We start from the raw sequence: 17,551 nt of genomic DNA, 5'->3' as shown, positions 1-17,551 counted from the left end.
ATTTATATATTTGTTTAAATTTACAATTATTTGCTTTCTTAAATATAACAAAGCCTCAAAGTAGTCAAGCCACAATGGAAGTCATTAAAAAAATTACAACCCTGAACTCACGATTAGTTTTGGATGCATGATCACAGGGCATTTGAAAATAAGGCAGAAGAAATCATTCATCAAACATGAGTGATTAGCTAGTATGTGACTGGCTATTGGGAACACAGAGATGAACAAAGTTGTTTTCCTTTGGTAATCAAAAGATGTAAAAACATAAGAAAACAAATAAACAAATTAGAGGGAACTGTGATAAAATATAATTGATTCCCATAAAGTTGCTCTGAGAATCTTAAGCAGGGGGATTGCTCCATGGATCTAAAAGTATCCGGTATAGATCAATGAGTAGAAATCTTCTTAGTAGATAACAAACAATAGGACTGTATTTTTGGCAGGAGGGGGAAAATGAAGAGGCAAAGATAAAGGTCTAAAAGCACATGATAAAGTCAAGGAAATGTTATTAGTTGGAAAAAAAATGAAATGGTAGATGAGTGGGATGGGGATAAAGCTGAATTTTATATTGGAGATAGACATAAAGGGCTTTGGCTTTCGTTCTATACTCAGTATTTTAGAAGGGAGTTGCCTTGCCTCAGGAACGAGGCTCTATGGATGGATGGTAGGAGGATTTACACCCAGAGAAAGCTTTAGGAACTGAGGAGGAGTTTGATGGTGAGGAGGTTAAAATTCAACCAAGAAACACCAGCTTGTTTAAATAGTCACAAAAGCTAAAGGACTAAATGTGATTGTTCTCTCTGCAACTGGGAGACAGGCAGGGAGGGATAATGGAGACAGCAGGGCTTTGCTACTAGAAAGGCGTTTCCTTCCGGAGCTGGCACACCCATAAGCCGGCACCTGTCCTTTCCTGTGGCAGGAATTCCTGACGGTGCATGTCTGCTGGGAACTGGCCATGGGGATGAATGGAATCCTCCGGAACCACCCAGTCCGATGTCAATCCCTCCCTGCTTCCTGTCTTCACTTGATAGAGTGAATATGCCAATCCCTCCCTGCTTCCTGTCTTCACTTGATAGAGTGAACATGGGAAACCAGGAGGTGCTGGGCCTCAAACTGCTGCAGGAAAATGTCAGAAGGAATAACAAGACCAGAGGGGCTAGTGAGAAGGTGGCACTAAACCTGGTCTGTCACTTTTGGATTATTAGGTTTTCATCCAACAACGTTGCTTATGTCTCATCAACTCATCTCTCTTCAGTGAGAAGCAGCTCTTCATTTCCTTTTCCTGCCCCCACTGACTCTTCTTTCAAAAACGGAGAAGTTTTTGTAAATTATAAAAAATATTTTATACTTACTAGTGGCAAATTTGGGATAATCAGAAAAATATAAAGAAGAAACAAAGGCAAATCATCCATATTCCCAACTTTTAGAGACAATCACTGCTAATATTTGGGGTGGTGGTGATATATTTGCCTAGAGAATGATGAAGGTCTGTTCACTATTCCACATGGTTATTGGCCAGTGATGTCAAAATCACAGGCCCATTTTATATAGAAAGTCATCTTTAATTGTTAAATGGGACTCTATTCATTAGGTAGCTAAGAGAATTTGGAGACAGTGTTCCTTCCCGAATTCCTAGGGGCATCTGCAGCTGAGTTTTCATTGATTAAGGTCATATGATTGCCCTTTTTAGGCACAAAATCAATGAGTGAGATCCACTGGGATCTCAATGAGTTATTGTTCTTTTGATTTATCTGAAGGGGAGTGTTGCGGTTCAGTCAATACCTGGTGGCTCTGAGACTGTGAACAGCTGCTGGGCAGGGCAGGACAAGGAAAGAATCATGGGCAGCTACCTTTACTACACGATTCAGCGGACCTTCTGCCTATACATCTCTACTCGACTTGCCCAAAAATTCTTGTTTTAGTGGCACTGAAGTTCCCACAGTCAAAGCACAGAAGGAAGAGAAAAAAGAGTGACGGTGTTGCTAAGACAGGGAGTAATATTTTCATGTCTGTACAATGCGTGAGGTGTTTTTTCTCACCAGCTCCTTAAAATCAATGGTCTGAACTACTAACAATGCCCAGAGAGCGTAATCGACAACATGCAGGTCTGAGTCAATGTCCCAGCTCCCTCTCAGTTTGCCCATGATCTGCTTGTTCTTTATCTTCATGGAATAAAGATTCTTGGCCCGTTTCCCTGGTTTGCTATCCCAATTCCAGCCACTTCCATTTAACCATTATTGGGATTTGGGCTTTTCTTTCTTCTCTATTCTCTACACTGTTGGGGCATTCCTTAATAGTATTAGATGGAAAACTACTCAGTCCAGCCCGAAAATTGCACAAATTAGGCTTCTGGGGACATTTTGCCCAAAGGGGCAATTGGGGGAGGGTTATTACACACACGTAGTCAGATACCTGGCTGTTTTACCACTTAAGTGGCAGAAGTAAGCTTACCCTTTACTTAACAGGTGAGAATCACTGGCTCTGACCTCAGGCCATCTGTTGCTCTCTCTCCTAACATCTTAAGTGAAAATCTAAAATGCTCCCCCCAGTCAACTTTTCCATATGGAGGGGATGAGGAAAGTGGGGTTAAATCCAACTGTATGTAATCACTACCTCTGCTTTCATCAGACCGACATGGATGGTGAGCCCTACGGGTGACACTCCGCTGAGAAAGCCTCAGGGTTGTGCCTCTTATTTAGCCAGGGAAAATGGATAACTAGGGAAATGGATCCCCAGTTTCATAAAGCACACTCTACCTTTTCAATACTGCAACAGTTCCTTTCTTGGGTGGCTGCAGAAGGCAACAGGCCCAGGTTTCAAAATATTATGCTTATTTCTTGCTATGGAAAGAATGTGCTGCCAGAAAAGTAGGCTGGTGGTGCTCAGCCATCAAGTGGTCCAGGCATATCACAGTACTGCCCAGCTGGCCACAGGGGAGCTGGTGTGGTCAGGTTTTCTGCCCATGCCCTCCCAGGCACTGCCTGTTACCACTAGTCATGAGCCTCAGCCGTTCTGTGCAACTGAACCAAGACTGGAGCAGTGAGATGGGCAAGAGGTCTGCATTCAAATAATACTTAGGTAGAATTGATCAGAACTGGGTGGCTGCCTGGATGTTTTGGACAAAGAAGCTCAGGGAACAAAGGGAGACTCACAGGTTTCCAATTTGGATGACTAGCAGGATGGTGGTGCTCAGCAGGTAACAGAGCAAAAGGAGCAAGTTTGGGGAAGAAGAAAATTGGTTTATTTTATCATTCATTAGTTCTTTTCACAAATATTAATCAATCCATTTCTAATTTATGATTTTAATAATGAATACTCTTTTGTTATTCCATTTTTTAATATCTGTAATTTAATACATTTATAAGTGTTTAGTCAGGCACTAGTCTAGATACTGAGGATCCAGCAGTGAACAAAACAGACAAAACCCTAAAACACTTGCCTTCATGTATTTTATATTCTAATGAAGGGAGGCAGACAATAAACAAGAAAACTAAAATATATAGTACATATTATGCTGAAAAGAGCTAGGAAGAAAAATTGGTCAAGGGAAATACTAGGTTGGGCAGAGGTGGGTGGAAGAAGATATCACCAAGAAGTAGCATTTGAACCAATGATGAGTCAAGTAAAATTGTGTCATTTGATGTAGCAATGTCAAAGTCAATGTGATCATGATAGGAACAGATTACTTTTAGTGGAGTGGAAGGAGAGGGGAAATGCCTGACTGTAAGGAAATGAAGAAATAAGAGGAGGTGATGGTTTTTAGTGTCATTGGGTATACATAACTCTTTGGGAGTTTCGTGCAAAGAGAGTGGGGTCAATAACTGGAAGGGAAGTAGAATTGAGAGTTTTTCTCCTTTCTTAAGATAAAGATGTACTTACCAAATCCAATGGATGTGTCATGATGATGGGAACGGGTGTTGTTGGGGGGGGGGAGAGGGGGGGGTGGGGGGGGTGGGGTTGAATGGGACCTCACATATATATTTTTAATGTAATATTATTACAAAGTCAATAAAAAATTAAAAAATTAAAAAAAAAAAAAAAAAAGAAATAATAACATGTTTGTATGAAAATGGGGATGACCTCAGTAGAAGCAGGGTCTTTGATGATGCAGTAGAGAGTGGTTAATTCTGATCACATATCTTTAAATAGCTAAGAAAGCATGGGATCAGGTATATTGGAAGGCCAGGATTAGTTAGGATGAGGTGCAATTCACCACTGTTAATAGGAAAGAGGGCATGGTCTGTGCGTGTGGAGACACGTAGGTGAGCAGCAGTGTGGTGGGACATTACAGAAAGTCTCTTCTGGTTGCTTTTATTTCTTCAGTGCAATAGGAAGCAGTCATCAACTGACCATGAGGAAGGTGGAGGAGGTGCTGGAGGCTTGAGGAGTGAGAAGGAGTGAAATAGTCATTTCAGCGAGTAGGAGAATGAAATGTAGTATAATTACTAAGCAGCCCTAAAGGTCTCCTTGAAGTTCATGTTTGTAAATTTAAACTGAGTGTTTTTTTCCCATCCTGTCAGGTTAATTTACTGGGTGCAGGTGCTGAGTAGAGTAGAGCTGAATTTAACAAATGTTGGGGTTTTGCAAAAATGATTTTGATGATGGGGCAAAGGAGCAAGGCAGTTGAAGATCAGTGAAAGGAGTGTGGTGGGCAGGAGGGTGAAAGAGACTCAAAACAATAGGACCAATGGATTGTAGGGAGCAAGCAGCAAAAATAGGAAGTGGCAAGCAGAGAGTGTGGTTCTTGACATTGATATTATGGAGGTATTACAGTTACTGACACTGCTAAGGTCTAAGACATTGGATTTGAGAGGCTTTCAAGATATTCAAGTTGAGATCACCAGAATCAGTTAGACAAATGCTCTATGAAGGGTGGGACTGAATGTATGGCAGATGGTGGTTGAAACTATGGGAGTAGAGTGGTCAAAATGACCGAGGAGATCAGAGAGTGAGAAGGTACTGATTTTATTTGACTGTTCGTTTAGAAAGGAAGGAAGGAGATCAGGCTTTGTTATCACCAGTGGGAAGTAGAAGCAAAACTGTGAAATCCCCTAGGGGATGCAGGGTTGATGCACACATTGAGGTATCATAGATGGAATCAAGGTCCCATTCTGGGAAGGCATCCTGGGAACCTTAATGTGTGTGTTTGGGAGATGGGGGTGAATTTGGAGTCTTTGTGAATCTATGCTTTCATTTCCAAACATCACCATTTGCACAGTTTTGCCAGAAAGTTGCCTGACTTTTTATCTTTCCAGGAATTAAAAATTTTACCAGCATAATCACTCATTAAAATTATCCACCCAGAAAGAGTAAAATGCCTATGAAACCTTGAACTTGAGCTTGTATTCCCTAGGACGGAAACAGAGAACTCTGGGCAATGGGAGTCCTGCAATTAGACAAGGCTTCAAGAGAAATTTTTAGAATATTCTATTGTGATGGAACTCAAATTTTATCAATCTCCTTTAGGGAAAGGCTAATTATTTTTGATTCTCTTGATTGGATTGCAGCAGTGTGGTTTCTCAGGTTTTCTCCTTGTGAGTTCTTAGTCTTGCCTGAAAGCCAGAAAGCCTTGAATTCCTTATTTTCAAGTAAAATTACCAATAACGACACTATTTGCACTATTTCACCCTTGATGCACCTGATGGCGATTTTGGCAAGTGAAATGCTTGGGTCCAATTCATGCAGATGGGTCCTACAATCTACAGCTTCTTCACTAGTGGCCCTCAAACTTCCACACATGAAGGTTCATTAAAACACAGTTTCCTGGGTTCCAAACCCTGACATTCTAACTTAGTGTGTCTGGAGCTGACCTGTGAATTTGCATTTCTAGCAAGTTCACTTGATACAAATATTGCAGATTAAAGGACCACCCTTTGAGAACCTCTGCATACCCATGCTAGGGAAATCCATAACTTCCATCTCTTTGTTTGGAGGACTTGGCTCTCAACAGAGCTATGAGGCAAAACCCTAAATACTGGTGCACAAACTTCTGAGGTCTTAGCCCCATGAAAATGGATTAATTCCCCACAAATATTAGTACTACTCAGAAAGGAAAGCACTGAAGGGAGCCCCTTGGTGTTCCCTAAAAAATCTGGATGGCATCACGGCAAGCTGAGAGGGTGCAAGCAGCATGTAAGGGTCTAAGTAGGGAGATTGGCAGTCCCAGCTACATTCAGGAAAATGCCTAGGAATCCGGTACAGTTCTGACATGAACAACATGACTTTCTAAAGGACATTTTTTCCCCCTGCCAGTCCCCACAATGCCAGCTTCATTCACTCGATTAATGTTTACTGAACGCCTATTGCAATTCAGGTAGGTCCAAAGATACTGCAGTGTACAAAAATATCCGTAAGCTCCAAGAGCTTACAATCTAGTGGGTGAGACAGACTATAAGCCAGGATTTCTTAATCAGGGGTCTGTGAGCTTCAATTGAAATTCAGAAAAAAACATTATTCTTGCGGGGATGTGTTGGTGCAGGTGTGATATATTTATTAAGTAATACACAGTATAGAGGACTTAGTAAGGGGTTTTCACCTGACTGGCCAAGGGGTCTGTGGAACAAAAAAGGTTAAGAAACGCTGTTTTAAAAAAATAAATAAATATTATGTCAGACAGTAATGAGTACTACGAAGGAGAGTGAAGCAGGATTGAGAGGGTTGGAGGCTGCTATTTTGAAAGGAACTGTCAGGCCTTCCTGCGAAGGTGACCCTCATGCGCTGGCTCCTCACTTTCAGGAATCCAATGCCCTCAGTCATTTCTTCAAACAAAGCCGGTTTTGAGGAAAAAATCTATATACAGGGGAAAATTTAAGCAGACCAGTCTCTGAGAAAACACACACACATACATACACACACACATAGACAAAATGTACTTTGGAGCTAAGTTCCTCATTCTCTTCCTCAGGATCTTCAAAGTTTTAATTTTAGACCAGGATTTCTTAAAATCATTTGGTTAAGCGTTCATGTTGAGAATCCAATGAAATCTATGGCCATTTTGCCCAGAGAAAAGCATGTGAGTCTCTGTGGGCAATTTTATATACAGTTTCAGAGGTTTTATAGGGTTCCTGAGGCCAGCCTTCCATGGACTCAGTTTAGGGGCTGTGTTTAAGGTGATATTAATTAATAATGATAGAGCTACAAGTTATTGAACACTTACTTACCAGGCGGTTTGCTAATGCTATTGTAAGTCTTATCTCATTTAACCCTTACAAGGTAACATATATAATTATTGTTATTCTGTCCGTCTATTGCAGATGAAGAACCAAGGCTCTAGAAGGTAGAGCAAGTTCTTAGGCTATTTAGTGGCAAAACCAAGGTAAATAAAGGATCACAGTCACAGTGACCAGGCTATTTGGCCTCTGTTTTCTTTTTCCTTTTTTTTCCCCCAGCTCTTCATTTTGAAATACTTTCAGGTTTATAGAAGGCAATTTAGAGAATACAGAAGAGGTTTACAGAGGGCAAATAGAGACTTCACATACACACTTTAGCCAGCTTCCCCTCATTTTAACATTTCCCATTAACCACCATGCTACATTTATCAAAACTAAGAAATTAACTTCAGAATAGCACTATTATCTAAACTACACACTTTATTTCAATTTTGCCATGTTGCCACCAATGGCTTTCTTCTCCTACAGAACAAAATATAAGCAGAAGTTTTGATTTTCTGCTCCAAGGCAGATTAGAAGGAGGATGAGTTTCTATAAACAGTAATGTTCACAGCAACAAAAAAATGATACCTGTCAGCTTAACTGAAAAGAAGTCAGGAAAATCTGCTATAAAGCAAACAGAAGAGCTGAAAGCTGTCTTGGCATGCTGGCAAAAAATTCCCATACAGCGGAACTGTGCAGTTTCACTGACTGACATCAAGGTTTTTGGGATTCATGCACAATTATGCAATCCAAATTTTGGGGGTCATGACAATTATTCAATGTCAAGAAAAGTTTAGTGAGACTAAGTCTCCTCTTCAAGAATTAGTAAAAGTTATAAAAAATGTTTTCTTTTGATATTACTGTTTTGAGACGCAAGAGAGAAGATCTTGGAGTATCTTAAAGGGGGAAATAGGGAAGTCGAGACGGGAAATGCCAAGGTCACTTTCTTCTGTTTCTAACATTAAACTGTTTTTTTTTTTTGAAGGGTGAACAGATATTTTCCATTTCAGAGAACTCAAATTTACTGAAATATTAGGAAAGTTTTATAGACTAGTGGTCAAGAGTGTAGGCTTCTTGGATTTGATTTTATTAATTCTCTAACCATTGGCACATTACTTATTCTCTATGTAATTCCATTTTCTTATCTACAAAATGGGAAGAAATCAATGATCCCACATCAAAGTGTTGTGTGAAGATTAACTCAGTTGATACATAGTTAAAGCACTTAGAACAGTAAACTATAATGGGTCCTCAACAAATTTTAGTTATAATTATAGTAATCATATTACTATATTGTAACACATATTATTATTGTAACAATAAATAATACAGTAGCTTATCATGAATCCTCTCAAAGTCAGAGTAAGTTTATTATTTCTTTTTTTTTTTTTAAAGATTATTTTATTTATTTCTCTCCCCTTCCCCCCACCCCAGTTGTCTGTTTTCTGTGTCTATTTGCTGTGTCTTCTTTGTCCACTTCTGTTGTTGTCAGCAGCACAGGAATCTGTATTTCTTTTTGTTGTGTCATCTTGTTGTGTCCGCTCTCCGTGTGCGTGGCACCATTCCTAGGCAGGCTGCACTTTCTTTCTCACTAGGCGGCTCTCCTTACAGGGCGCAATCCTTGTGCTTGGGGTTCCCCTATGCCGGGGACACCCCTGCGTGGCAGGGCACTCCTTGCGCGCATCAGCACTGCACATGGGCCAGCTCCACACGGGTCAAGGAGGCCCGGGGTTTGAACTGCAGACCTCCCATGTGGTAGACGGATGCCCTAACCACTGGGCCAAGTCCGCTGCCCAGTTTATTATTTCTTTATTTTTCTCATTGGCTTTCCAGTAAGTCTATTAGGATAGACTTTAGGTGGGTACCCAAGGTCCCAAAGGTCCCTCTTTTGTCTTTCTCTCCCCTTCCCCTTTTTCCTATAATGCTCTTCTATCATCTCTGCTTCATCTTGCTGCAAGTCCTACCTCTGTTCAGTGAGGGGTGTGGTCTATGCAGATACACATTAGAGAACAGCGTTTATAAGATGGACAGAAGTCTCTTGTTTATTGACTTTGTCTTAGGATTCCTTTAATGTATTATTAAACTAAAAGTAATTGTTCCCCTAAGAGTGAGGATATGAAACAATGAAGGGCATGAGGATGACCTTTCCCCTCTGACCCCTTTCAATTAATGGAGTTCCACTCCTATTAATTAGAGCTGAGTGACAGAGTTGTCACATCAGAACACCCTTATGCCAGCTAGGGTCTAGCCACATGGGAAGTGCAATCAGGACAATGCTCTATGCCCAACACATTATCATTCTGAACACAGCATCCAGGTTTAGCAAGCTTATAGATTAAGGTCTGTGGGAAGTGTCTTGTTCTCTTCTGGTGTTACAGGAGGCAGGGTACTAGTCTTGGTCAAAGAAAGAGCATAATTGAAGCTGCAGTCCTAGGGGTTGTCAATTCTCTCCATCTTTTTTGCTGAAATTATAGCCTTATCACTGAATAAAATACAATATTCTTCCCTGGAAATGGTTCTATGAAGGTGATATTTTACCCTACTTGCAAGCCAAAAAGTTAGTTTGCCCTAGTTTCACAGATGCTGGTAGGAGACACGAGACTCCTGGGTCAGAGACAAAGACTTTATTATTGGCAGCACAGCAGGGCAGCCCAAGCTTCTTGCTTATGCTTTGTCTCAGCTGAGAAATCCCAGTCTTATGAAGGAGCAGCCAGCAAGTGTGCCCAACATTTACTTGGGAGGAAACAATTACCTTTATCATCCTGATCAATAAAAACCCTTCTTCTGCTTTGAAGTTAGACAGTACATATATTTTCTACAAGTCTTTGCTATAGAAACATCCTTTTAAGATAATATGGAACACAAACTATGGATGCCTTTTCACAAGGTGGAAAAAATGCAAGAAACTCATGGCATTTGCAATAACTACTGAAGGTACCACTGGCTAGCCAGATGATATTTGTTACAGTCTTGGAGTTGCCCTGATCTTCACCCAGGAAAAGGTCTCCAGAGGGTTGCAGTGGAATATGTCTAGGAGTAATGAGAGAAATAACCATGTTAGGAAGTTCATACTTCTTAGGTCTAATGTGGAAGCCATTGGCTTCTTACTGGGTGTCTAGAGTTTCCTGAATTTGGGGAAGGTGTATTAATTAGTCTTAATCTGTTCAACGTTCTTTAATCCATATCTCACAATCAAAGATACAGACAGACTCTAAGGTATAGCTAAGATGCAATTAACAGAGGTCCTTGACATGGTCTCTGAAATCATTGCTCTCTGAGAAAGTAATTCATCTTGACATGTATTTCTCTATTTTTCTTTTTAATTTATTGCTCTTGGGGGAAGAAGTGGTTCAAGCAGTTGAGCGCCTACTTCCCACGTGGGAGGTCCTGGGCTCAGTTCTCAGTGCCTCCTAAGATAAACAAGCAAACAATGAAGGAGCAAACAATGAATGAGTAAACAGATGAGGGAATCAACGCAGGGGAGCCAATGTGGCTCAGTGGTTGAGCCCTGGCCTCCTGCATATGAGATGGCAGGTTTAGTCCCTGGTCCTGGTATCTCAAAAAATAATAATAATAATTTAAATTATTGCTCCTCCAGGAGTTGGTTTTTGCTTGTTTGCTTGCTTGTTTGTTTGTTTAAAGATATTTCCCCTAATCATTCCCTACCTTCCCCTCTGGAATTTTAAACCACAGGTCTAATATGTATCTCCTTATGTACTGTGACCCTTTGAAGGACTAGGAAGCATTGTCATATCTAACTTTTCCTGCTCACCCAGGAACCAATTTTACTTCCTTGGGGCAAGATTGGCAACATTGTAAAAGCATGGTTGGGAACATTCCTGTATTTGTTAGGGAGTGGGTGTATTAGAGAAGTAGATGTCAACATGGGGTTAAACATACATGAATTTTATTAGGGGAGATATTTGTATGAAAGTGCCTGCATGGAGTAGCCAAGTGAAGGAGAAATTTGGGTGGAAGCATCCTAGGCTGTCATGCAGTCTCAGATGACAATGCCATCAAGGAATTGTTGATCCAAAGATGGCCCACAAAGAATCCTGTGTTTCCCAGAAATAGGTCGGCCTTAGTATCCCTGCTATACCCAGTCATTGGTGGGAAGAAGCCTATGGCAAAACCCAGTATCTGGAGCCCTCAGTCAATCATAAGCCCAGTGACAAGGGGCACATTCTCATGGACACACAAGATAATTAGCACTATTTGATATAACAAACTACCTAAATGTTAGCGACCTAATATAGTAAAAGTTTCTTTCTTGCCCACTCAAAGTCCAATGTGAATGTGCAGTCTTGGTCAGTTATGCTCCAATCTACTCTCTTTTGAGTGATGACTCAGAAATCCAAACTCCTTCCACCCTGTTACTCTGCTTTTTTCAATAGATAGCTTCCAAGTCTGCTGTGTAGGGAGAAAGAGAGCACAGACAGAGCACGGTAGCTCTTCTCACATTCTGTTGGTGAAAACTAGTCACCTGGTCGCCTGGATGCAAGGACCTGGGAAATGTGGTTTGGCTCAGTGCCCAGGATGATGAGCATCTACCAAGTGTAACCGAGCAAGTCTCTGCCACAAATCTCTAAGACTCTGAATCCCATTTCTCTGACCGTTGCCGCTTCCCTTCAGCCCAACCAAAATCTCACTCAGGAAGAGAAGGCACTGTCCACTTACATCCCAACTCTTTCTTTTCCTCACTTACTGCTCCCAAAGTCAAAACTGCTTTACAGAAATTAATTGCAAGGATCCAGGTTGTTAACTCATGTCGAAGTTTGCTCCCTGTGCCTTCAGTTTCCATCAGGATCAGCTGTGCGGCAGGTAGGTGAGTGGCGGGATACAGATCATGTTTCTTGCTGAAAAAGGGTGAATTAACACTATTCACACTCAGACCCTGCTTCAGGAGTACCTTCTGTAACCAGCTATAGAAGTCTCCATTGGTTCTCTCTCCCCCTTTACCAACTGAGTAAACTCCAAGCTCACTACAGGATAGCCCAGAAAAGGTAGTTATCAAAACTCAGGCCCCAGAGGTCCCATTGGATGTGGTAGCTGAATATAGACTAAATGGCATTAATGGGTGATGGTCATTTCTAAATACTTGCGAACTGCCATTAGGCACCGTTAGAACTGCTGTCCAGCACTGCTTGGCATCACTCCCCATCTTTTTGTATTTGGCACCCTGAATCTCAGGGAGAAGGTACTGGAATCATGGTACAAATGTTCTGATGCAATGAGATTGGGGTATATGCCTGGAATAGAACCAAGAGCTTCTTGGAGCTTAGCTGGTCCTACTTTGTCTCAGGCCCTTTGGCTGCATTTGCACTTCTGAATTTTTCCACAATGCCATCTGCCTGCATTCTTTCTCACTTACTAGAAGTTGAAGAAGGGTCTTCCCTAACAAACGAGACTCCATGAATATCCTTTGAAGATCATCCTCACCCGTGAAAGGAGAAACTTGTAAATTGGTTTCTTCTGTTTCTCCCTGACATTCCGGCACCCCAGGCTGTTTGTTTACCCGGTTGTGACAGCTCTACCTTTCTTTTCTTTTACCTGAATCAACTGAAACAGCGGGGTGAATCCCTTAGGTCTCAAAAAGCACAAGGTTGGTTGGCAGAGCCTGGGTTTATGGGATTTCCACGAGCATTTGTTTAATCCTCATGAGACTTATCTCAACTCATGACATCCCTCCTCTCTTCAATGTCATATGTAAAAATACTTCCAACCCCATCAAAACCTGGGATTCCTTTCGTCCTTTTCCTGCCAGCTGGTCAATAATTGAGCACACGCTCCCTCAGCAGTTTCTTATCTGTCAAAAAATTGCTGCAGTGCAAACAGCTACTTTAGTTCCATGGCTTTTGTGCCAAGTACTACCTGCAAATTCTTCACAATCTCTGCATTTCCTAACCTTGGAGACATTTTTTTCCTCTAATACTTCCCTGATATGTTTAAACCACAGTTCAAATTCCTTATCCCATAGAGTCTACTCTATCTTCCCCCTGTCCCATCCCCACCCAGTCTAAAATCCTGAGCTTTATGTTTCTGATAATTCAAGCCCTGTTTGCATGGCATATCCTATTTCTGTCAACCTGAAGTGTCCCAAAGAAGATGGATCTCGAGCTGATGTGGGTCGGTTCCTCCTCTAGAACTATCATATCACTTATGGATCTTTGACTTTGTGGAGTCACACAGCTTTCTTTTAAAAATTCTCTGCAGCGCATTTGCCATCTATCAGCATAACTTAAAAATATTGTTATTTTATTTTCATTTTTTAGGAGGAACCAGGGATCAAACCTGAGACCTTGTACATGGAGGCAGGCATTCAACTACTGAGCTACATCCACTCCCCGTTATTTTAAACATTCTTTTCTCCACAAGAGTCAGAATGGGAAAGAAATGTAGGGGATTAAGAGGATGAAGAACTAACTCCTGCTCCATCACCTTTGTCCCTGGCCAAGTGAATAAAGAGAGATACTGAATGTCTGAATATTCCAGCCTTGGGAAGTCTCTGAGCTAGGTATGCCTGAAGGACAAAGTTATGCTCTTCACTTCATAGATAGTTCTCTTGCTCGGAAATAGGAGGTTTAGAAGCAGAGAATAGTATGCCATTATATTAGTACTGGATATACTTAGCAACTAATAATAGATAATACGACCAGGAGAGGCTCACAAAATACTGCATGTTAGTTTTACTTAAAAATAAGTCTATAAGAAGTTGACTGTTAGGTCAATACAGTAGCTCCAACCTAGAGCTGGGTAGATATGTCTAAGATTTTCCTGTCCTTCCCCTAATGGTGCCAAATGGCTACTTCATCACAGTCATATAACTGTGCTCAAACATTGGAATTAAGGGAATGGCCAGGGCTGTGAGAAAACAAGAGTAAACAAAAGAGCAAGTGAGAGAGGGTTCTTCTTGAGAGCCTGCCACTTTTTAAGAAGGGAAATCCTTTTCCAGAAGCTCCCAGAAGACTCTGTCTTACATATTCACCTTATGTCTCATTGATCTGAACTGAGTCAACACCATCCCTACATCTTTCACTGACAAAGGGGGATGGGGAGCCTAATGCTTGGCTAAGAACTACTCCACAATTCATCCCCTGAGACCTGGCACTTTGTCACCCAACAAAACTGAGCATTGCTAAACAAAGAGGAATGTGAGAAAGGAATGGCTACAAGGGAGACAAGTAACAGTGTTTGCTATAAACATAAAGGCAGACATTATATACCTAGTACATAATGCAGATATACTTGTGTGGGATCAGGCAGTGTAATCCCTTAACCTTTGTTAAATATCCTGAAAATTACTTCTACATAAAAAGGACCTTTGGGATTATTTATTCCAAATTCTTGTATACCTCCCTCAAAAAGAAAATCATTGAGTTTACCTCAGCCATAATATGTGTCATACTGTAGAAGAGCAAAAACACAATGAGCTGTGTGGGGATTAGGACTGGATTTTAACCTTCACTTTCTCAGTATCTTTTCTTTTGTTGGACATGTAATAGACACTCAGAAACTATTCTCTTCTTGATTGATTGGAATGAACCTTTAATTTATAGATGGATAAACTGAGGCCCACAGAAGGGGAATGATAAGTTCAAGGTCACTCATCTCATTAATTGAAAAACCAGAGCCAGAACTTGGGTCTTCTAATTCATGGTTTACTTTCCATTTTCCCATTTTCATATGTTGCTTGCCCAGAGGCATGTGAGAATTGTTCCTCTTTTATGTACCCTAAAAATTAATTGCTCAGAAAAGCATATGAGGGCAGAGACATGAGAGGGCAGTTTCCTCACCTACGTTGGTATGAGGAGTCAAGAAGAGAATGAAAAACATGACCTTAGGAGGCATAGCTACACACAGGAAGCCAAAGCTGCAGGTGGAACTTACTGCAGGAATGGGAAGAAATGTTTTTCTTCTCATTTGAAGAGCCCTGCTCCACAATTATAACTGAACCTGCATGCACTCTCTGTGAAAAGTTGAGCTGCACTGCCTGGCCAGCCTCCTTACTCTCTGAGTTGACCCTCTTTTATGATATTTTTTAATGACTTTCCAGTAAAATGAGAACCATCCAACAGTTCTCAAAAATCAGAGGGTGGTGTTTGAAGGGTGAAGGGGACTCTCCACATGGTCTGTGTCATTTTCAAGCTAGTCCCTGCTGGCAGAATGACATTTCTTTTATAATACCACCGACTATTAGCATTTTTATATGGCATTGTAGTATTCACAGTAGGGTTCTGGATCATAATCCAGGAGAAACTTTTATAAATGGTGATTTATTTTCTTATTACAAAGAGAGAGTTGAAAACAGCTCCCCTTTATGAATTCTCTTCCTTACCTTGTAGAGAACCTCATAATCATTTGTTTCTTTATTTAAAAATATTTTCTCCTTTCTCCTATTCACATTCTATCTTTTTGAACAGATAGTCTTTTTTTTAATAATTATTTTTATTTTTAAAGAAGCTTTAGATTACATAAATATTACATAAAAATATAAGGAATTCCCACTTGCCCCACACCCTCCCCCCCCCCACTTTCCCACATTGACAACATCCTTCATTATTGTGGTGCATTTGTTATGATTGATGAACACATTTGAAACATTGCTACATACCATGGACTATAGTTTACATCACAGTTTATACTGTCTCACACAATTTTATAGGTTATGAAAAAATATACAGAGTCCTGTATCTGTCACTGCAATGTCATGCAGGACAACTCCAATGTCCCAAAAATGTCCTCATACTACATCTATTCTACCCTCTCCCATTACACATAGATGGAACACTGGGCATTTTCAAGGCATTAGAATTGTTAGCATGATCTTGCAATAACAGTTACAGGCCACTTCAAGCTTCATCAAAACCTATATAGGTGTACAATCCAAAAGGTAAACCATTGGCCATGGTTAGTAGTTAGTAATGTTTCAATATTTGTACACCAATTGCAACAAATGTACCATCTGCATGTAAAATGTTATTAATAGGGAAGAGGGGGAAAATGGGAGGGCATTGGTATATGATCTATCACTATATTCCATTTTACTATTAACGGAATTTGGAAATATATTAGGCTTCATTTTTTAAGAAGATTTGAACCACAGAGAAGTTCAACTATGGCCAGGGAGGAACACTGGCGTGGGGTGTCATTGATGGGGGGCACGTGGTTGGGAGGGAGTTCTCCAGGGCATGTATACAGAGTACATAAAAATGATTGGATATTTTCATAGTAGTTACAGTTAAAAGTGACACTGAGGGCGTGCTGAGTTCCTAGCCAGGGGAGCTCTATCACATGCCCTAATGGAACAGCAACAATCCCCCAAATACAATGGCAAAGACCAACAAAGAAGGATGGTCCAACAGTGAGCCCTTGAAAGATCATGGTGATTAGGAAAGTCAGAGATGGGGAGCAAGATGTTGTTGGGGTCAGGATGTGGGAATTTGGACTCCAGTTCTAGTGATGATTAAGTTTTAGAAGAGATTGATGATCTAAGTCTTAGTTCTAGCATCATACCTGAATAATGAAATATATGTTTTACTTTGCCCTCATAATTGGCTTAGCCAATTAAAATCAAATTGCATGTGGGCAATCCCCATCAACTATATTCTGCCCAAAATTTGCATTTTTATGCATGGAGAGAACTGCAACGCTCCCTACCTTTTCCAAATTGTTTGATGTGCAGTGGGTTCCCTTCATACTGTTCTCCTCTGTGCAGTCTTTGTTCTCTTCGTTGTTCTAGCAGAGCCAAGTTCTAGCACTTACTGGATAAAGCAGGCACCAAATATTTACTTGCTCTCTGGGTGTTAAGCATTTCTTAGAGTAAGTAATTCCAGGAACTTGACTTCTAAGAGTAATGGCACCCACAGACACAGAAGTCTTGGATTCCAGAAAGAATAATAGTTCATTTCAGACACCCTTCGTGGCCAGTCTGTGGCACTGAGCTATGGAGTAATGGCAGAAGAAACTGCTGCTCTGGACTTACTAATACTGACTTAAGGAAAAAATAGGAAAAAAAAAAATCCATTTAGTTTTCAGGTAGGTGCTACCAAACTATCCATTAATAGATCTTTTTAATGCTCATCAGATCCTTTTAATATGAAACTCATCAGAAAGGTCAGAGAAATCCAGTATCTCTAGCAGGGATTGTGTTATTAGTTTCTCAAAGACTTATGTTTTGTTTTAGCAAATAACTAATTTGATCAGACTCAGACTGAATTCCTGCTTGCCTAGAGTGGGCATCTTCTCAAAAGTCAGATAAAATCTTTGAACTTGCACTGCAAGCTGCTTTGAATTTGCCCGGCATGCTTATGTTTTAGGAGCCAGGCAGAAATGCGGGCAGAGTCTTTACACAGAATTTGGGACTCTCCTTCTCTGCCTTTCTCATTTCCACGATTTACTCT

This window comes from Dasypus novemcinctus, chromosome 29, assembly GCF_030445035.2.
Source record: "Dasypus novemcinctus isolate mDasNov1 chromosome 29, mDasNov1.1.hap2, whole genome shotgun sequence".
NCBI lineage: Eukaryota > Metazoa > Chordata > Mammalia > Cingulata > Dasypodidae > Dasypus > Dasypus novemcinctus.
This window is presented reverse-complemented; position numbering follows the sequence as displayed.